This window comes from Pseudophryne corroboree, chromosome 4 (assembly GCF_028390025.1).
Source record: "Pseudophryne corroboree isolate aPseCor3 chromosome 4, aPseCor3.hap2, whole genome shotgun sequence".
Lineage (NCBI taxonomy): Eukaryota > Metazoa > Chordata > Amphibia > Anura > Myobatrachidae > Pseudophryne > Pseudophryne corroboree.
In genome coordinates, this window is record NC_086447.1 from 923,809,471 (window position 1) to 923,830,332 (window position 20,862).

The 20,862-nt window shown below is 45.2% G+C and overlaps 1 non-coding gene across 1 annotated transcript; it reads left to right on the forward strand.

The window, feature by feature from the left end:
• The first annotated feature begins 4,250 nt into the window (after positions 1–4,250).
• Positions 4,251–4,332, forward strand: TRNAS-GCU (transfer RNA serine (anticodon GCU)). Its single transcript has one exon. It is a non-coding gene; the product is annotated as a tRNA-Ser (tRNA).
• Positions 4,333–20,862: the final 16,530 nt, after the last annotated feature.

Below are 20,862 nucleotides of genomic sequence, written 5' to 3' on the forward strand. Positions count from 1 at the left end.
TCCTGCCCCTCAGTGTCTACCATCAATTAGGCGCCGATCTGTGATCACGGGCTGGCGTCAAATTGAAGGCAGCAGCGGCGCGGTGAGCAGCAGCAGGGGAGAGAGGGAGCGGCAGCCCGGCGGCGTGGGTACGGGGTGCCCACGGCTACATTCTTAAGGGTACGCCATACCCACCCGTACCCGCACACTTGCAGTGCTGGTAACATCTTCCCCCAATATAGTATAAACCCCCTTTATACTAGGGGGAGGGTGCTGCCTATTTTGTGAGTCCCGGGCCCAGGAATTTCTGATGGCAGCCCTGCCGCCCATAGTCAAGAGAACATGCATTGCTACTTCTGCATGAGGTTTATTACGCATACCCTCCAACAATGGGGGTCATTCAGAGTTGATCGCTCGCTGCCATTTTTTGCTGCGCAGCGATCAGCTCCAAACTCGGCAAAACTGTGCATGCATATGCACCGCAATGCACAGGTGCGTCGTACGGGTACAAAGAGGATCGGTGCTGTGCAATGGATTTAACGAAGAATCCATTCGCACAGCCGATCGCAAGGAGATTGACAGGAAGAGAGTGTTTGTGGGTGTCAACTGACCGTTTTCAGGGAGTGTTTGGAAAAACGCGGGCGTGTCCAAGCGTTTGCAGGGCGGGTGTCTGACGTCAATTCCGGGACCAGACAGGCTGAAGTCATCGCAGCGGCTGAGTAAGTTCTGGCCAACTCAGAAACTGCACAAAATGTTTTTGCAGAGCTCGGCTGCACAGGCGTTCGCACACTTGCAAAGCAAAAATACACTCCCCCGTGGGTGGCGACTGTGCGTTTGCACGGCTGCTAAAAGTAGCTAGCGAGTGATCAACTCGGAATGAGGGCCATTTTACACATAAAATTCTGTACAAATCCGAAAAAGGGGCGTGGACACGGGTAAAGGGCCTTTAAATTGGGAATTTGGAGAGCCAAAAATCGGTACAGACCATAAAAAAAGGTACAGCTGGAGGGTATGATTCCGTAGATTCTCAAATAATACTGGACATGTGGCATGTGTAATGATGACTGGACATAGAGCCTAATTCATGCCTGATCGCAAGAGCAAACTTTTTCTCTAATGGGCAAAACCATGTGCACTGCAGGTAGGGTAGATGTAACATGTGCAGAGAGAGTTAAGGGCCCCATACACTAGAACAATTATGCCCGATTTCAGCCCAATTCGGCCATTCGGCCCGATATATTGGGTGAAATCGGGCATTTTGGCTGTGTATCCGATCCGATCCGATGCGCGACCCCGTGAACATCGGATCCTCCAGATTGAATGTGCTGCACATTCAATCTCGTCCGACCCCGCAGGCGTGGCTGGGATCGGCCAGGATCGCCCAAGATACATCGTAAGCAAAAGGACAGCATACGATGTATCCTGGGCGATCCTGCCGCCCGGCTTCCGGGGTGATCACCAGCGACAAGTCACATGGACATGTCGCAGTAGTATATGGGGCCCTTTAGATTTGGGTGGGGTGTGTTCAAACTGAAATCTAAATTGCAGAGTAAGAATAAAGCAGCCAGTATTTACCCTGCACAGAAATAATATAACCCACCCACATCTAACTCTCTCTGCACATGTTACATCTGCCCCACCTGCACTGCACATGGTTTTGCCCATTAGAGAAAGAGTTTGCTTTTGCAATCAGGTCTGAATTAGGCCCATAGAGGGAAATTTGCCATGCACTAGAGAGAGATAAAGTGGAGTAGTTGCCCAAAGCAACCAGCTTCTGTCATAAATGTAAGAGGTGCGGCTGCGGTGTGGTGGTGCCTGCTGCCGTGCAGGTGTAGACTCGGTACTCACCAGGCGCCGCTCTCTCTCACCTTCAGGTACCGGAACCTTCAACGGACCTGGCAATCTTCAATCGGATCCGGACATGGCGATTCCCTCTCGGAGCTGACCGACGACCGAGCTGAGGAGAGAATAGGTTACCTCAAGGGGGGTATCAACCCTTCTTCCACTGGAAAAGGGGATACCCCAGGGGTGACGGCGACCTTCACCGGTTGGGTGAAAGGTCATCACTGGCACAAAGCCTCAGCCACCCAGATTTCACACACTCGCACTCTCGCACGTAGTGTGATGAAAAGGATTCTCACGTCCGTGAGCAATCCCGACTCCGGCGCTCGGGGACAGACAAGGGACAAACGTACACAGATGCTACTCACCGTCACAAGTCTTGCACTCCGATCTTCTCCACTTACAGGTCCCTGTAAGGAGGCAAAGAGAAACAGCCGTGCAGGGCCAAGAACTACCCTAGTGTGCGTCCGCTACACTAGCTACATAAACAGAACCCTCAAACTAGCTCGTGTGGGTGGTACAACACAACTATGCACAACTTAAACAACGCATACACTTTGCCCTGCACGGTAACAACATACATCACAATATCGGAATACAAGATCACACGGTGCTGTCCCTTTAAATCCCTCCCACTGGAAAGGGGGTTGGTGCCGCACGGCCTACCCACCTCCTGTACCTTCCCATATGTGGGCCTCAGGCCTGCCTACCTAAATACCTCAGGGTGGCCTTGGCCTAGCGCCCAGTGCCACCTTTATTCACCTCGGGGGTCTTATTCACTGGGCCTAGCGCCTCCCTAGCTGCACACAGGCCGGAGGCCTGACTTCACCCACGGGCCTAGCGCCCGCCTAACTTGTTGCCCGTTGGGTGACCTGGGCCTAGTACCCAGCGTCACCATAGTATCCCTAGCGGCTGCCAACTGCACTAGGGCCTAATGCCCTCTAATGTCCCCCAGGCCTATTGCCTGCGTTTGCCCCGGGCCTAATGCCCGCCTACTGTGCCGCATTCTGGTGGCTTGGGCCTAATGCCCAAACCACCTAATCCAATGACGACCCCCAACCTCCTATGCCCGAATTGTGCCCTCGGGCCTAATGCCCGTCCCTGGTGGTCGAGGGAGGAAAAGGGGAGGGGGAAGGTTAGCCTCACTGAGGCCTCACCTAATCCGGGGGTCTCCGGCACCCTCTTCTGCCGCTGACCCGTCCTGGCCAGCGGCGCCTCCGTCTCTTCTCCGCGTCCAGCCGCCGCTGGACATCTTCTTCAAGGGGCCTGGCGTCTTCTGGCCTCTTCCGCGGCCTCAGGACCTCTTCACCGCTCTTCGGCGCGGCCTCCCGTCGTCTCCTCCTCGCGGCGTCTCCTCTCTTCGCGCTCCCGCGCGCGGTCTTCAGTTCAGGCTCCCGCCCGGCGTCTGACGTCAGACAGCGGGGGCGGGGCCTATGACGCGACGAGCGCCGATTGGCTCGCCGCTCCCCTCTCCGATTGGCTGCCACTCCGGGAGCCGCGATTGGCTCCCGGAGGGCGCCAACATTCAAATGCCCCCGCAGCCTCTGGTCCGGTGCAGGGAAAAGGGTAATCCCTGCACCGGACACCCGCCGCCGCCACGCACCCAGCGCTGGGGACAGACAAGCTGCCCCAGCGCTGTCCCCAACCAGTGACAGCACCACTGATGTGCCCACAGGGCACATCTCTACAATTTCTGTGCTAGATAAAACCATACCTCCCAACTGTCCCGATGTCCCTCCCGCGGGTCACAGTGTCCTGCAGGCGCGGGGGAAGGGGGGAGATAGTGTTCACTGCTGCTCTGCTTTGCCAAGCAGCCGTTGATCACACTGAATAGATGCCGTGCGCATCAGCACAAGGAGGGGCAGCTCATGGAGCGCTGGACACGTCCCCAAAATGACGAAAACGGGGGTAGCGGCAATAGGCCATGCCCCCTTACCACGAGACTCCACCCCTCTACCAGAAGCTCCACCCACTTCTTTGACGCTGTCGGCGCGGCATGTCCCGATTCCCAAGGGGCAGAAGTTGGGAGTTATGGATAAAACTTCTCCACCTTATCTCTCTCCAAAGCTTGAAACATCTCCCCCATAATCCCCCCCCCCCCCTCTCCAACTGTCCTTATTCACAGCCTGCAAAAGGGGCTGAGTTTCTTCAAAAAGTGGATGTTTCTGGGCAGATGGGGCAGGTGACAGAGAATGTTACTGACGTATAGTTCCTGCAATATCAATGTATAGCAGTGGTGCCAGTAACAGCCATCCTGCCGGTGAAGGGAAGCAACGGGTTAACCCCGTACTCCTGCAGTTAGTCTCGCTGCGGCATTCCCTGGCTGAGCACACAATGCCGCCTGTGTGTGTGAGAGACGCTGGGGAAGGTGAGCCTGGAACAGGAGCTGTATGTGTGTGTACAGGCTGTAAGGGGGTGGGGAAACAATAGACGAGGTGGCCGAGTGGTTAAGGCGATGGACTGCTAATCAATTGTGCTCTGCACGCGTGGGTTCGAATCCCATCCTCGTCGGATGGATAGTTTTTCCCACCTTAGCTAAAAAATCTATTAAAATAAATTGCCTGAAAAAAATTATGAAATTAATGATACGACGTAGAATCTATACATTTAGATTTCATTTAGATTTAAATCTAATCTTACATTATATATATACTGTATATGTGTGCGTATATATATATATATGTACTGTGTGCGTGTGTGTGTGAGTGTGTGTGTGTGTGTGTGTGTGTGTGTGTGTGTATATATATATATATATATATATATATATAAAATATAAAAGAAGACTTGTGGGTTGTGTCTTTTTTTTTTTTTACTGAGTATGAACTATGGAGACGGAAACAAAAATTCTGAATTTTTGTTTGTGTGTCTGTTCATTTCGGCATCATGCAAAACTACTGGATGAAACTGAGGTATGTATGATCTCGATGTGACATCTGGGAGAGGCTCCTCAAGTCCAAAATATCTATATGTATATAAATATAGAAAGCCCGCGTTCCGATCATGCTTCTGCGGAACTTCACTCTGCCCAAGTTATGCAACGGAACCCGACTTAAAGTGACTTCATAAAAAAAACAAAATCATTATCCTACCATTGAATGGAACAAGCCTAAATCAGCCCGAGCAGGAGGGCGAGAAGGTAAATAAGGGAGGGAAGGGGGTGGCAGCAGGGAAGGGGAGCGACATCCATAAACATATATTAAAACTAAACATCCCACAATCTAAGACCATATAGCGGCCCCACGCTACAGGAGAGAGGTCTGTTTCACAATGAGACAATCCACCCAAGTAAGGGGCCCGTTTATTATTAATCGTATACGCAATGCAATCTGGGTCCGATATTATTGCCCAGCGATTGTACTGTATGCAATGTATTAATGAGCCCCCCATAGCTTCTCAGGATCCAAAAGGAGCCCGTCCCTGCGATGTGCTCAGTGTGGAATTGGGGCTACTGCGCCCCCTGACCACACATGCACTGCGACCATTTCCGGGGAACCCTCTGGGAGGGTTTGCGGTGTGTAGCGCATATGCTGCAGCAGGCTACTGCCTTCTTCAGATGCCTTTAGCTCATACTTGCCTACCTGACCCTCTCCATGAGGGAAAAAATACTCTGTTCCTGGACTTTCCTGGTAATGTATGATTGCCATCACCTGTGGTGAAACACCTTTCTTATCAATTAAGTAGCTCACCACAGGTGATGGCAATCATACATTACCAGGAAAGTCCAGGAACAGAGCATTTTCTCCCTCATGGAGAGGGTCAGGTAGGCAAGTATGCTTTAGCTGCGGGGGCTAATGTCGGGAATGCTTTGTATTGCGGCTGCCGGGGGGAACTGAGGGATTGGAGATAACTGCTGCTTTCCCTCCTATAAATATTCAGGTGAAATTAACCACTTTACCAAATTAAAAACACCTGATAGCGCGAAGGGATCAATAAATTATATGGATAAAATCAGAGGTTCTCAAACTCGGTCCTCAGGACCCCACACAGTGCATGTTTTGCAGGTCTCCTCACAGAATCACAAGTGAAATAATTAGCTCCACCTGTGGACCTTTTAAAATGTGTCAGTGAGTAATTAATACACCTGTACACCTGCTGGGTTACCTGCAAAACATGCACTGTGTGTGCCCGCAAGGACCGAGTTTGAGAACCTCTGGATTAAATAATAATAATAATAATAATAATAATAATAATAATACAATAAATAAACCAATTGGTTCGATTGTGACGGGCTCCAGAGACCTATCTGCACAGGTCTCGATTAAGGACAGACTAAAACAATGCACAGAGGCCGCGCTAGAGAGCCAATATAAATATTCAATAATGCCGGTGGTTCCAATCAATATATATTTATTTCATACACATTTAGACATTTAAAAACACTTATTGCTAGCAAGTAAAAATAGCCATATAGTAGGCATATGTAACAATATGGAGAGTAATAGATATGAAATATAGTAGCTGGATATGTTACATATGTTACAGATCAAGCTGTGTATGTATCTATTTTTCCTCTCATGAGAGCACAGTCAGAATAGATGGCTGGAGAGGTGAAGATGTTTTACTGATAATTTGCACATTAGTTTATGCGCTGTAGTCCGTATAAGCTGCTGTGAAGGTTTTAGTTGTATACTTTAAATATAGTTCCACAAGTAGTCTTAGAACAATTACAGCTGTATATATAGATGAAAACCGCTGCTGGGGGCCGCTACTCACTCTATACCTGCTGTCCGGGACCAGAGCCGGCCATAGGCATAGGCAAACTAGGCAATTGCCTAGGGCATTTGATATGCCTAGGGGCATCAGCAGCTTCTGCTGATTAAAATGATATGCGGCATGCCTATATTCTGTGTGAAGCATTTCATATGCAGATACAGCCACAGTCTCACACAGTATATAGGCATGCTGCGTATCATTTTAGTCAGCAGAAGCTGCTTGTGCATCCTAGCGACATAGCAATGCAAATAAGATGCATTTTCATTAGAAAAAGGTGCCAGACGTTAGCATTCAGGCAAGATTTATGAGGACACATCTGTATCCAAGCAGAGGCAGAGGTCACAGTGTTAGTTGCAGTGTGAGTGTTGTGTGCATGTGAGTGGGTCGGTTGTGCAGTAGTGATTGGAATATGTGTAAGGAGCATTATGTGTGTCATGTAAAAATGCATTAATAATGTGCAACATATGTGTAAGGGGCACTATGTGTGTCATTATGTGTATAAGGGCATTAATAATGTGCGGCATATGTGTGTCATTATGTGTATAGGGGCACTAATAATGTGCAGCAAATGTGTAGGGGGCACTATGTGTGTCATTATGTGTATAAGGGCATTAATAATGTCCGGCATATGTGTAAAAGGGTATAACTTGTCAAAGTCAGAAAAATATCACTATGCACACTGCCATATTTGCACCTCATGCGAGCTCCCGCTGCGCGTGCAAGAGCTCTCCCGTGCGTGCGCATACTCGCCTTTGCGTGCACCCGCAGGCGCACGATATGCGGATTTACGGTAGAGTTTGTATGCGTCTAGCGGGCGACTCAATCGATATATATTTTAACCATATAATGTATTTTGTAGATCATGGTCCCTTTGATAGATTCTGAAAGTTTAGTTAATGTAGCATGTTCATGGACAGAGACATCCCTCTTTGTCTGATACAAAGGGTCAGACAAGGATTATACAGTGGTGTTTAGTATCCATCGGAAGAGTATTTAATTAGCAATATTCCGGTGTTGGTTTGAAGCGGATTAATCGCTCGTGCGAATAGTTATGGACATAAGAAGTTTATGTCCATTTACTATTATTTGCACTTACTTATCCATGCGGCGGGAAACCTAGTTTCCCACCCACCTGAGCAGTTGGAAGTAGACACAGCCCCCACCTGTATGAATCAACCTATGACCTTTTGTTATAATGCGAAGACGAATTCCTGTGTCCAATGAACAATGAGATTGTAGGGACCATTGAATTGTATTGTGTGTGGGGCATAAATAGACAAGCCGATCATATCCAGCTCTCACTCTTCAACGGTTCTCATTGCTGATAATCGGGAGCTGGATATCCAGAGGCGCATGCGATCGTTCCCCTTTGTGCGTAAGTTTTCTCCGCAATCATATTGTCTTTCTTGTTATTGTGAGCCATATATCTCTCTCTCTCTCTCTCTTCTCTTTCTCTCTCGTTTCTCGTATACAGTTATTGTACTGATATTGTATTTCATGTGTAGTTATCTGGTTAGGTAGTCTATGTTATATTGGTAGTGTATGACTTGTATTGTATTATTCTTTTGCAAATAGAACGTTCATATAAGGTGTTAGAACCTTAGCAGGGTGTCTGTGTCTCTCTAGCTGGTACAAAGGGTTTCTGAATTCTAAATCGCTCTAACAGCATTTACATTAACAAGGTTAAGCAGCGTTATATCGCTGCAGTATTTCAGTAGTAAGGTTTTACAACACAAACTCAATCATAGTGTGTTGCATACAAGGGTTACAGAGTAAGCATAATCTGTGTTTAAAGTTTATAAAGGTTACTGTCTGTGTGTATGCTCACTGTGGGTATTCCGTACACCCAGCACAGCGTGTGTACTTTATTTGCGTACCACGTGCGAGGTCTTCATACGCAAATAGCGTACGGAGTGCGTAGCATGTGCACATGGTTTAGCAGCCATTACGGCTACACGGTATTAATATATAGCTAATGTTAAAAGGTAGTTATTTGACTCTATCAAGTGGGGGCAAGTCCGGTCCATCTCATATCCGCAGTCAGGCGAAAAAGGCGCAGACTTTTATCGATCAGCAAAGGGAGGAAAAGGAAGATATAGTGCTGATCAGATGAGAGTCTGCGTCTGATTCTTTTGGTCTGTAGGGATGCTGGTGGAATCCGAAGAAGGTAGGAACATTAACCTATTGTCTTTGTAAATCTGGTTTTTATTTCTATTTGGTGCCAACTGCACACACAGATTGGATGGTTTGTCTGTTTAAATAGGTTTAAAATTATTTTTAATCGCTCTGCATAGCGTGATAACTAAAAGGGGCTGGCATGATGATTTTTCTTTGTGACAAAAGGTCTGTCCCCCATTTTGTGTAAACCTCATGGATGGGGGAGGAGCAGCGGCCATTTTGGGAAGGTCAATTTTTTTTTGAACGGCTGATTTTCAGTTGTCTCAGGAAATAATCAGCCATCCACTGTCAAAAAGAAATCATCATTTAATGAGTTTTTTTTAATTCATTTGTTTAGTCCATATCATAGTCAATCATAAGTAGTTCAGATAGAGTTTAATAACAGTTAATAATAAATTAAATATTTGATTTAAGAAATACACAAGTAGTTTTTTTTTTTTGGTAACTGTCTCTCTTCAAGAACCTGTTTTAACGCTGCTACTTGTAGGTTGGCCATTGAAATGCAAATGACCTGTGGGACTGGTTTGTTGTTTTTTTTTTCTCTCTCCCAGCAGTGAAAGAAATTGCACATTCATATGCAAATTAGAAGTACTGAATAGGGTCTCATATATGTAATATCTATATGCGTGTGCTTACATCAATATATGTTATTAGATTAATTTAGAATTGCATGTTCATTTGTGTAATCTTCACATCTCACTTTCCTGGTTGCCATTTCATAATTGATAACGTGCTGAGAAAGATTTGTTGCTATTGGTACTTAAAGAGTAAAAATGATACATTAAGGGGTAATTTGTAAAACACACGCACAGCTTTGCCTGAGATACAAGGAAAGACCTGTGTGGTGCTTGGTAGATGATTACAGCTAAAGATCATCTACATTGATAAACGTGCTAATTGTATTTTTGTGGCCAGCGTACGCGTGTCTCTAACAAAAGGCTGAGACTCGCGTACGCAACACAAAGGCCGACGCACGCAGCCTATATTACGCAACGGAGCGTCTGGGTACGCCCACCGAAACTCAAATCGCACAATAGCATTGTTTTAGTGGGGGCGGTATAGTATAGCCTCGCGATAATAGCACAAATTGATTTCAGTTTCCAAAACTTAGTTTAAATACCTTACTTTACTGTAGTGCCTCTGGGGAGAGCTATCAGATTACGGGAAATTATTTTTCTGATCAGAAAACTATAGAATGATAGTGGGTTGAAAACGGTATGAGTGTATTGAACTCCTCTTGGTGAAGTCTTGGTGAAATCTTGGTGAAGTAAATCTTGGTGAAGTAAGTCTTGGTGAATCACGGTCAAGGTGAATACGTGATGAGCACGGTCTAAGTGAAAACGTGCGACAGAGTGTGATAAAGTTTTCGGTGTATTACGCTCTGGCTGTTTTTGGAGCACAGTAGGGAGACTCCAATGATCCTACCATTTATGGGCAACAAGTGTCTATAAGTGGTACGATTGGACCGCACGGTTGTAGGTGTGACCAATAACGCAACGTGATACGAGGTAAATTGCCCTCATACGTGTTGTGGGAAGCACATGCAAGCGTGATTTGTGTAAAGTAAAAAGGAAGGGAATTTTCGCTGGTCTCACAGGAAAATCTCTAGAGATAGGGCCTGCAATGGCTACACGTGTCTGCTAGAAGGCGGACCGGAGATACCCGGAGCAGAAGAAGCTGGTGGAAGAGCTTGGAAAACTTCCACCGTAGACTACTGTGTTTGGTGCATTTTAGGAAGTTTTTCTGTGTTAAAAGAGGTCCACAATGGCAACCAAGTGCACAACACAGGGACGTTCAGCAGTCAGGGTTCAGACTGCAGAGGCTTGCAGACCCCGAGGGTCTGCTCGGTTAGTAATGTGGGGGAGGTATGGTCCCCACACTGAGACCTTTTGTGACGAATGGACACGAATGACTGCGGGGGATAAGGCACCATTTCCCGGGATAGGTAGTTTTGACTTAGAGGTATTGCATAATTTAAGGCGGAGGATCTGTCTCATAAAATCCTGGAAACAACGAGTTAAACATTATGATTGTTTGCAGTTATGGCAACAGGAAAGTGAAATGCAAAGAAATGTAACTTACATACCTAACTTTCATCTTGAGAGGAGAGACATGGCAATGGAGAGGATTATGGTTGCGGAGAAAGGCACAATGTTGTACGATAAAAATGCACTTAGTAACTGTATTAAGAATGAAAGTAACAAACGTAATAAGGTTTATAAAAATGAAAGTGTTAAATGTACAACTATTAACCCATGCAAGTCGCACCCCATGTTAAACTTTCCTCAGGAACACCAACAAGAAAGTGAGCCCAGCACGATGTCGGCACCTTTTCCAGCAGCCATCACACAAGACATCCAGGTGGACGCGACCAAATCGGTAAAGACTGTAATCAAACCCCCTAACGGAGGGTCAGGTGAGGTCGTGTCCACAGGTACGTATGGTATTATACATCACGCACAAACAAATGTACCTCATATTGCAGAACCAACTCAGAATGACGTTATTGGACTTAATCCTGTCAGGGTAATTGCAGTACCAAATGGGAAAACTGACACTACAGGAGCCACTCCTGTCAGGAACATCGCCATGTACTGCCCCTTTTCCCGAACAGAATTAAGAACAATTCTGTCTGAATTTCCTGATCCCAGGAAAGACTTAGTTGCTTGTCAAAAGTATATTAGAGAGCTAGGAAATACTGCAGAGCCAAATAACAAAGATTGGAGGACAGTTTTGAGGGCATGCTTACCCCCCGATGTTGATTCATTGAAATTTATTGCTGATTGTAAGCTAGATGAGGAAGTACCACTAACAGACAAGTATAACCAAGATAATGTAAAAAGAATCAATCTACAGTTAGGAGTATATTTTCCTACAGTAGTAAAGTGGAATAAAATCTTTACAATAAGACAAAAAGAAGGTGAATCCACACCAGAGTATTTTCACCGGGCTCTGCAGGATATGGCTAGGTACACTGGTATAGATGACATTGAAACTAATGTACACCACAGAGAGGTAGCTGTGTCCGTATTAATGGACAGCTTAAAAGACACACTAAAAATCAGGGTACAAACCTCCCTACCTCACTGGAGAGGTATCTCGGTCGCTGCATTAAGAGAGTCCGCTATCGAGCATGACCGCAATATCCAAAGAACCAGGGAAGCGCAGGGAGAGCGGTTGATGGTAATGAGCATCCAAGCACTAGAGGAGGCATCAAGTCGACCGAAACCCCAGGCCCCTAGCACATGGAGGAAGCCAAGGATTTGTTATCTCTGTAGAAGAGAAGGGCATTATGCCAGCAACTGTAATAGCCCACATAAAGTCAGACCCCCTAGACAAAGAAATGAGCAAAATTATGACACACCAAATTATAATCAGGGATCATATGGGAAGAATTTTGGGCCACACCCATAATATGTAGTCAGGAAAGGTGATCATTAGGACTGATGGTAAGCCTGAGGTAACAGTTAATAAATTGGGAGGTCATTCCCTGAAGACACAGGAATGACCAGGTGAAACGTTGTAAATGTATCTGTGAAATGTTTTTTTTTCTCTCTCTTTCTCCCCATCTCTGACGATTATTGGTAGGACTTAAACATTGCATATCTACTTGGTCTTTGCAGAAGTCTACCAAACCCCAGCATGACCTATCCGCATCAATGTATCCTGGCCAGATACAGAGGGTGGAGTATGGAGGTGCTGGTGGGGGGGGGACTGCGCAAGGAAACCATTGGACATGTAGATATGACAGCCTGATGATCTGACAATGTTTTAAAGTGTTTAAAAAATTTTTTTTCCCTGTTGTTGTTGTTGTTGTTTATTGTTGATTTATGTGATGTATACATATATGAACGGTTCTTTCTCTCTTGTTGTTGTTTTTTCCTCTCCCTCTTCTTTCTCATGTTTTCATGTTTTAAAGATGGTATGTCACACATCAGTTAGACAAATGGTAATGCAAGATTTTTGCTCCTTACAGAAAGATCGCTGGTTTGGAAGGAATATTGCATCACCAGAATGTTCGTTTGGAAGACTGAGAGACAGCACCTTTGAGATGACAGCAGAACAAGAAGAACAACAAGACTAGAGAACTTATTATCGTAACAAGTTTCTCTCCCCCTCAAACTGTTTTCCTGTACCCCCATTACAAATTTCTCCTTTTCTCCTCCTGTAAGATGGACTTGCCCCAAGAGACTGTGATACGGATTTTCCTGTTGACCATGATGTTGACCAGAGCAGTCTGTTCCGGCGAGAGTACCATGGAGGTCGAGAAAGGATCCAGAATGGGTTCTGATGACAAAGATGGAGGCGTAGTTTTCCAAGAACAACTTAATCAACAAGTAAAGGCGAGTATCAGAAAACGATCCGATAGCATTGACAATAGAAGGAATTGTGAAGGATTGTTAGCTGAAGAAAACTGTATCTGTAGGCTCTGTGACAATGTAGTTGAGGATGGGTGCATCAAGAAATGCCAATCCAGTTTTAATATCCACATGGACCGGCATCCATTGAGTGACTATCACTCCTTAGTGGGTAATGTGGTAAATCAGACAGATTGTTGGGTATGCTCTCAAGTACCTCAAGGTCACAGCAAATCAGGGCTAGTACCATTTCCTTTAACGGTAGGGGAGGTACTTGAGCTAAAGGGTGGGAGACCGGTGGACAGGAGGTTTAATATCTCCAGTCCTCCTAGTTTGAAGCTCCACCAATATCATGTGGAAAAGTCCCTAATATGTTTTAACATTTCCAATCCCCGAAAGCCGGGAAATTGGGAAGTGTCATGGAGTAACCAAACCATGACCTTTTCATATAGAGCAGATAGAATGCCTACAGATACAGAACTTATACGCCACATAGCCAGTAGAGAAAAATCTTTCCGATATAGGTATACCCTAGGAAGTAGGATTACGAGAGTTGGAGAGGTATCACCAGGATACTGTGCACATATCGTACAAACTGATACGTGTACTAGACAGATGGGAGAATTAGGGTTAGGAGATTTCACATGGAAGATGTGTAATATGGTTATGTCCTACTCCGTCCCATATGTTCTCCCCGATGATGCATATTTCATATGCGGGAGGAAGGCGTATAAGTGGCTTGCCCCAAACTCTGAAGGATTGTGTTATATTGGAAAAGTACTGCCTGAGGTAATGACTGTATCACATGCCAAAATGAAAGATATACACCGTGTTGCCCAAGCTCCTTATACTCACACTCATTACGAGCATGTAGTTAAACGGCACCTGATAGAAAGAACAGAGCATCCGGCCTCTGACATGATCCATGAATCCACCGGGATTCAGGTTCTACTCGCGTTAGACATCACTCGCACCGCCAGAGGAGTGTTGAATTATAAATACATATCTGCGCTCGCAAATTTGTTAGACAATATCACAGAAATGTATGATGACACGTTTAGGTATACTGGAAGAGAGCTTCAAGCTTATAAAACAGAACTGGTTCAGCATAGAATGGTTCTTAATTATCTCACAGCAGTAACAGGTGGATATTGTGTCACACTGGCAACGCAGTACGGCGTGAAATGCTGCACATATATAACGAATAGTACCGAGGATCCGGTCGAGGTCATAGAGCAAAAGATGGACGACATTCTCCAATTAAAGTGGGAATTTCGCAGAAGACACAATCTCACCCTTGCTGCTGTGGGTAATGAGCTGACTGGTTGGGTGTCATGGTTGAACCCGCGAAATTGGTTCTCTGGTTTAGGAGAATGGGCTCAAGGAGTCATAATGGATGTAGGGAAGTTTCTTCTATGTGTCTTGGGTGTTGTCATATCGATTGGCTTGATATTTAGATGCGGTCAGGCTTTAATGAAGTGTAAACGAAGTACTAGGGTGATGAGTTTAAGGAGTGAGGAAATTGTAATTCCAATGGATTTGATTTATGACCCAACGGTAGAGACAATGATGTGATGAAAATGCGATTATACGGTCCGTTTCTTTCACCTGTTTTTCCGTTTTCTCCAAGGTAAAAAGACCCACTTGGACGAGGAGTTTGACGAGCCTGTATACAGACAACTGATGGATTAAAGAAGAAGTTTTGACAACCTTATACACAGATATTTGATGAACTATGCCATAGACCCCCAGTTTCCCTAGAAATTTTAAATTTACGCTAGCCCAACACTTTTTTTGTAAGTCTATGGACATTGACAAAGCTTTTGCTCACACCTATTGGCAAAAGCACAAAGAAGACTGCATTCAACAGACACCGAACAAGACTTCAACTGACAAATGTTCATTAACCTGACATAGAATACCACTGCATTTACCATAATTGTGTCTTATCTTCATCTCTACAACCTTCAGGTAATAAAACACATAGTCGATAGGGAATACAGGCACAGATATCAGCAATCACATATTCCCCCATTCATGTATCATCAACTAAAATGTGCTTCCCCATTTTGTTACAACCACAGCCGAAAAGAGCTCGGTAGAGTTTGACAGCCCATCCACAGACCCTTAAAACGGGATAAGAAGGAATTCAAATGTATACTTCGCAATACCTCGAAGCTTGATTTAAAACATGTACGGCACGATGATACATGACCCCCCAAACATGGATTCATACACACATGCTTCTGCTATCTCACTAGGTCATACCCTTTTCCTACCTTCTCCTCTCCTCCCTTACCCAATCATGGAAAGGTATTTACACTTGACATATATTTTTCTCGTTTTGAAATGTTTTAGGAAGTGGCAGTTATTGTTGACTGCCAAAGGGTGGACTGTCAAAGTCAGAAAAATATCACTATGCACACTGCCATATTTGCACCTCATGCGAGCTCCCGCTGCGCGTGCAAAAGCTCTCCCGTGCGTGTGCATACTCGCCTTTGCGTGCACCCGCAGGCGCACGATATGCGGATTTACGGTAGAGTTTGTATGCGTCTAGCGGGCGACTCAATCGATATATATTTTAACCATATAATGTATTTTGTAGATCATGGTCCCTTTGATAGATTCTGAAAGTTTAGTTAATGTAGCATGTTCATGGACAGAGACATCCCTCTTTGTCTGATACAAAGGGTCAGACAAGGATTATACAGTGGTGTTTAGTATCCATCGGAAGAGTATTTAATTAGCAATATTCCGGTGTTGGTTTGAAGCGGATTAATCGCTTGTGCGAATAGTTATGGACATAAGAAGTTTATGTCCATTTACTATTATTTGCACTTACTTATCCATGCGGCGGGAAACCTAGTTTCCCACCCACCTGAGCAGTTGGAAGTAGACACAGCCCACCTGTATGAATCAACCTATGACCTTTTGTTATAATGCGAAGACGAATTCCTGTGTCCAATAAACAATGAGATTGTAGGGACCATTGAATTGTATTGTGTGTGGGGCATAAATAGACAAGCCGATCATATCCAGCTCTCACTCTTCAACGGTTCTCATTGCTGATAATCGGGAGCTGGATATCCAGAGGCGCATGCGATCGTTCCCCTTTGTGCGTAAGTTTTCTCCGCAATCATATTGTCTTTCTTGTTATTGTGAGCCATATATCTCTCTCTCTCTCTTCTCTTTCTCTCTCGTTTCTCGTATACAGTTATTGTACTGATATTGTATTTCATGTGTAGTTATCTGGTTAGGTAGTCTATGTTATATTGGTAGTGTATGACTTGTATTGTATTATTCTTTTGCAAATAGAACGTTCATATAAGGTGTTAGAACCTCAGCAGGGTGTCTGTGTCTCTCTAGCTGGTTCAAAGGGTTTCTGAATTCTAAATCGCTCTAACAGCATTTACATTAACAAGGTTAAGCAGCGTTATGTCGCTGCAGTATTTCAGTAGTAAGGTTTTACAACACAAACTCAATCATAGTGTGTTGCATACAAGGGTTACAGAGTAAGCATAATCTGTGTTTAAAGTTTATAAAGGTTACTGTCTGTGTGTATGCTCACTGTGGGTATTCCGTACACCCAGCACAGCGTGTGTACTTTATTTGCGTACCACGTGCGAGGTCTTCATACGCAAATAGCGTACGGAGTGCGTAGCATGTGCACATGGTTTAGCAGCCATTACGGCTACACGGTATTAATATATAGCTAATGTTAAAAGGTAGTTATTTGACTCTATCAAACTGTATGTGTGTCATTATGTGTATAGGGGCACTAATAATGTGCAGCAAATGTGTAGGGGGCACTATGTGTGTCATTATGTGTATAAGGGCATTAATAATGTACGGCATATGTGTAAGGGACATTATGTGTGTCATTATGTGTATAAGGGCACTAATAATGTGCAGCAAATGTGTAGGGGGCACTATGTGTAAAAGGGCATTAATAAAGGTTGTCATAATGTGTAAGGCGCATTATGTTTATAAGGACATTAATAATGTGTCTCATGTGTAAGGGGCATTACTGTGTGGAATTATGTGTATAAATGCATTACTAATGTGTGGCATTATGTGTATAAGGTGCTCTACTATGTGGTATTGCGTATAGAAAGGGCACTACTGTGTCGTCTAATGTAAATAAAGAGTAATAGGGCGTGGTGTAATGTGAATAAGGAGCAATTCAGTGTGATGTAATGTGAATAAGGGACACTACTGTGAGGAGTAACATTTATAAGGTAAAGTGATACTACTGTGGGGGTAATATGAATTATGGACACTATCACATGATCAAATGTGAATGAAATTGCAGTACTGTGTGGCATAATTGGAATTGGGGTTACTATTGTGGGGCCATGCCCCTTGCCAGAAAAAAACACACCCCTTTTTGGGCTGTACATCAAATGTGCGAACTGTTCCTATTTAAAATATAGGGGGTACAAACACTAAAATAAGGACTGCTATGGGTGAGGGGTGATGGTGCTGGGAAAGAGGTGCAAGGTCAGAGGCGGAACCAGCGGTGCTGCTAGGGGGCACCAGCCAAAATCTTGCCTAGGGCATCATATTGGTTAGGGCCGGCTCTGTCCGGGACCCATATGTAGGTAGGAGGAGAAGGTTGAACCCGAGCATCCTTGGGTGATTGACTGAGAACAAGATCGGGCCCAGTATACAGTAAATCTGGAGTGGCTGTACTGTTGGGCCCAGGAGTCCACTTGGATCAGTTCTGCACCCTTAGAGGTTACCCTAGTGGTGTTGGGGCAGCCAGCCCATAACCTGTAGCCCAGAGGGAATAGAGGATGGTTTCATGTATAAGGGGAGGGTGGGTCTGTAGGTGGCCTAGCACTCGCCCCTGTGTTATCACATCCTCTGCAGCGTGTATATGTCCCAATTTGAATGTTTCCAATGTTAGAAGGTGTGTGTATCATCATTTGGAACTATGGAAACCTAAGATGACCAAAATGGCCTCCCAGTGAAAAAATAAATGTCGTCATGGGATTAAAATAAAGATGTTGTCTGAGACTGCTGAAATGTGTGGGGTCTGTGACAGAACGTGTCTTGTTACTAGGAAGCCATTTTGGACATCATAGGCTTCCATACTACCATTGGGTAATAACTTGTTCCGAGTCTGAACGCAGACCTGTTATTCTTCATGAGTTATCTTATTACTGACTGATTATCACCGTCGTTACTTAGCAGTTATTATGTTTTCCTATGGACTATGGGGGTGATTCAGAGGTGATCGTACACAGGTACGATCAGTCACACTGACATGCGGAGGGACGCCGAGCACAGAACTAGCCCGCCCTGCATGTCAGTCCCTGCCCCGTCGCAGAAGTACAAAAGCCGCGGTGCTTTTGTACTTGAAGAGTGTAGCACCCTACCAGCACAGCTCCTGCGCGCTGGCCGGGAGCTACACGTCGCTGCCAGGGTCGCAGCGGCTGCGTGTGATGTCACGCAGCCACCGGGGCCCGCCCCCCACACGGTCCAGCCACGCCTGCATTGGCCGGACCGCACCCCCCCTAAACGGCGGCTTAACGCCATCGTCCCGCCCCCTCACGCCCAGCGACCGCCTCTGTCTGTCAATCAGGCAGAGGTGATCACTAGCTAAAGACAGCCGTCGGCTGTCTGGCATGCACCGGCGCACTGCGGCGCAGGTACATGCGCAGTTCAGACCCGATCGCTGCTGTGTGAAAACGCCATCACATGTCATCACATCCTACATCAATAATTCCCATATCTTTTCAATAAAACCATTGGGACACTCTGACATAGGCAGTTGCCCATGGCAACCAATCAGTGTTGAGGTTACATTTATAAAGTGCATTCTGTAAAATGATACGTAGTAGCTGATTGGTTGCCATGGGCAACTTATCCACTGGCTCACTTCTCCACACTTTTCACTGCTTCATGAATAGACTCCTCTATATCACTTTCTTTCTTTGTTTTGTATCCATGTATTTTTTCTCACATTTTTTACTTTTGTAACACTCAACACTGAGCAGCTGCTTTCACTTCTCTGATTCTCTGTAACACTATCCTTCATTACTGTAATGCCCTGGGTGTTTCTTTTGTTGTTGTTGCTGGGCTGGTTTGGGCATTTTCTGTGCCCCAGAAGTGAACCCCAGAGTGTTTAGGACTTCCCCGACAAGAGGTGGCCTGGACGTTGGTGGGCAGGCCCGTATCTTTGGCCAATTATATGCTTACAACCTTTTATATCATATTTAATTGGAATATATATTTAAATTATAATTGGTAATGATTGCATAATGCACCTGCATCCATTTTTTCTATGCATATTACTATAAATCCCAGGACCTCTCATTACAAGCAGTTGGGGCGTGCAGTCTAGAGCCCCTCCCCCTGTATATGCCAAACGTCAACGCCCCGAATATGTCCGTACTAAATATTCACATCCGTAATTTGCGTTACCCACTCCATTATTATCACTTCTGCTTGAGCAATGTATCCTTCCCCTATATATACTCCTATATTCTATGATATACTACTATATACTTCTATCACATGACAACTAAATCCCTTGCAAAAAAAACTTTTCAATTTTGGTGCAAAAGTAATTTCTATTATCTAAAGAAAATGTAAAATAAAAAAATAAAAAAATAGTTTGTCTGCAAACAAGACCCCACTATATGGGGAGCGCCCCCTGAATGCATCGTCATCCCTTTAAGCTCATTTAAATAATCTTGTTTAGCAGAAGTATTATTAGTGATAATATCCGTCCCTTGCATCAGAAGATGCGCACGTTTTGCTGCGCTGCAGCTGGCGCCATATTCACATCTGAAATGAATATGTGCTGTTTGTAACTTTAATGTATTTGCGCAGCTGGAGACTATTTACTGCACTTATTATTGTGTCAACAGAAAGTGAACTTTAATAAAGGATCTGGCCTCCAAGCAGCAGCAGCTAGATCCGGAATCTAGAACATTGATAAGGGAGGTGAAGATAAGGATGTGACAATGTCACGGGACTGCAGCGGATCTCTCTGTAGGATACGGTAACACCAGAAGATAAAACAGACCGGTGTCAGTTTTATACAATAATATATATTCTAACTAACGCACAGGTGATATTTATTCTCATTAGGCATTGTCCCTCATTAGGCATTGTCCCTTCCACGCACTTGTTTCTCCCATCCTCAAGAAACCCTCACTTGATGCCAATGCCAACTCTCACCTCTCCTCATCTTCTCTCTGTCACCTTTCCCAAAGATCCGTCCTTGGTATCCCCTGTTCTCACTGTACACCTCCTTCCATGGAAAACTCTTCAGCTCCTTCCATCTCAATACTACCTTTATGCCAATACTCTCCTGACTGCTTTCCTTCTCAGCCTGGATGCTCCAGCAACATGGCCAAATCTTAGTTCATTGTCTTCCCCCTTTCCAGGGCCCCATCCGCTTTCCATCAACATCATCTTGCTCCTCACTGCTTCTCCGACCCGCTGCCTGGGCGTCTCTCTTGCCATTCCCACCACCACCACCTCTAAGATATGGCTTTTCTTTCAAACGGGCGTTCAAAACTCACCCCTTCATCACACCCTGCCATTCCTCCTCCTAATTCTCCACCACTCTCTCCAATCCTGTCCAAAGCTTCTCCACAGTTCACCCTCCAACTGTCCACTCCTCCTCTCAGCATACAAGCCCTCATGAGCAGGGCCCTCCTTCCTTGTGTTCATCCATAGCAGTATTCTTGCTTCCATGCTCTGGGTCTCCTAAGCCCCTTGCAGTGACTCTGACTTTGTGTGCTCACCCGTCTGAACCGCCTTCTCCTTCCCCTCA